Here is a 1345-nt window from a genome sequence, read left to right as displayed (position 1 = left end):
GTTTTCCAGTTATGACGATGATTAATTATTTCGAGGATCTCGAGGAAAACAAAACGATAGTCTAGTGTATTGAATCAAATGTGCCCGTATTACAGAATGTCTGGCCAACAACTGGCTTTGCCCAAGTACCCAATAGTACAAGAAAATTATCGTTGATCTCAATAAAGTAATAAATTCTCTCGGTTAGTTGAACATGTTTCGGAGAGGGTAATGATTGAGTGATGTGCGTTATTCTGGAGGGGTGCAGTTTGTGTGGCGCTGTTTGAATGGAATATGCACTGAATGAGTTGTTCCACCTGGTTTATGTCAGTAAGGTCGGCTAAAATCACTAACAAAAATCATAAACTAATCGCTCTGTCAGGCTGCCTACGGACGCCCTAAAAGAGTCCAACATACATACAATTTTATATCCACCCGTTTTCCCGTGATACGAGATAATTTCCTCCGTTTGTTTCTTTGCGGATATGAGATAATTGAATTTGAGATTCGAGAAAAACGATAGTCCTAGTGCATATTCAAGGTTTCATTCAATATATTCAGACCTTCAATCAAATATTCAAGGTTCATTCAATATCTTAGACTTCATTCCCATATATTCAAGTTTCATTCCCTATATTCAGATTCATTCAATATATTCAACGTTCATTCAATATATTCAGACTTCATTCAATTATTCAAAGGAACGGCATGCCATAATATATATATATATATATATATATATATCTACTATATATATATATATAAGTATTATATATATAATATATCTATCTTATATATAATATATGATCCAATTTTCTCTCTCTGACACCGTGCGACACCTGCTGGTCATATTCTGAACTACTGTTGTCATTGCTGTTGATTGTGTACTGCTCCTGATTATTGATAAACACACTCAATCATCATTGTATTTTCTGTTGTTCAATCCGAGAGGAGAAAAACCAACATTGCGGGAGTAAACCCAGGCCGGCCCCACAGCGAGCACATGTGTAGTCCTTTACAGCACACCCGGTTGTCACCGCCTGGAACTGAACCCTGCTACTTAGAGCTGCCACCGTGTTGAAAAACACGACGGACTGTGTGGCCTGTCTGACCAGACGGACCTGTTTCATGTCCAGGTGAAACAGCACATTCCCATCCCCAGTGCTCATACCACCCCGTTTTTGTTTCCTCTCTTTCCTTTTGTCTCTTGCCCTTCTTTCCGTTTTCCTTCCTTCCCCCCCTCCCCTCATCACTCCCCTTCCGTCTTCTTCTCTCCTCCTTCCTTTCTTCCTTTCCCTCCCTTTTTTTTCCTTTTCCCCTTCTTTTCTCTTTCCCTTCCTCTTTAGTGTGTGTGTCCCCTCCCCCC

The sequence above is a fragment of the Larimichthys crocea genome, chromosome VIII, assembly GCF_000972845.2.
Source record: "Larimichthys crocea isolate SSNF chromosome VIII, L_crocea_2.0, whole genome shotgun sequence".
In the NCBI taxonomy this organism is placed as follows: domain Eukaryota; kingdom Metazoa; phylum Chordata; class Actinopteri; family Sciaenidae; genus Larimichthys; species Larimichthys crocea.
Note: the sequence above shows the minus strand (reverse complement) of the source record.